Below are 805 nucleotides of genomic sequence, written 5' to 3'. Positions count from 1 at the left end.
AGGTCGGCACAAGAGAGCCTGTTTGTTGTACGCCCACTCCCCTGACGCATGCCCAAACATACGCGCCCACACGCACACGAGCACACACACACACACACACACACACACACACACACGAGCACACACACACACAAACACACGAGGGCGCGTACAACATGGCCAGCCTCACGCGTCTCTGTCCGCTCACTTCGGTGTGAGTAATGTCGTTCATTACCATATAACGCCGCTGCGCGACATTGATTGCAGCTTTGCCGCGCCCTCCTGATCCCCCCCCCCTCTCCCGTCACCGCTATATGGGAAGGGTTAATGGCAAAGTGGGTAATGTTTTGTGACTATTTACTAGGTGTTATTATTTTGCCATCATTCAACTTGAAAGACACTCGCAACAATAACGCCGCCATTAACACGTTCCCTGCGGATCATTTTTGATGCCTATGATTTAACATGAGAGCGTGACTGTGACCGCATAGTGGTCATGCCGCAGGGAGCGTGTTAAACGCTCTACGCTCTTACACACACTCTCACATACGCTCACGACGACATGACACGCGCTCACTCTAGCTCCTGCCGTAGGCTCCGCACTGCGGCAGGTGCGCCTGCTCTTGTCACTGCTATAGGCACAATGTTACCCCCTTCCCTTCCCTCCCTCCAATCCACCGCCCTAGTACCTTCCTCCTCCTCCTCCTCCCTCCAGCCGTGCGAGTGCTCCCAGCCGCTTTCCAAAGCAGCTTGATCCGCCCGACAGAGTGCACCTCGAGCGTTACAAAGCGGGCGATCTCCTATCCCATCCCCATACCACATCCCC

This window comes from Frankliniella occidentalis, unplaced genomic scaffold (assembly GCF_000697945.3).
Source record: "Frankliniella occidentalis isolate FOCC.00 unplaced genomic scaffold, Focc_3.1 Scaffold1194, whole genome shotgun sequence".
Classification (NCBI taxonomy): Eukaryota; Metazoa; Arthropoda; class Insecta; order Thysanoptera; family Thripidae; genus Frankliniella; species Frankliniella occidentalis.
Note: the sequence above shows the minus strand (reverse complement) of the source record.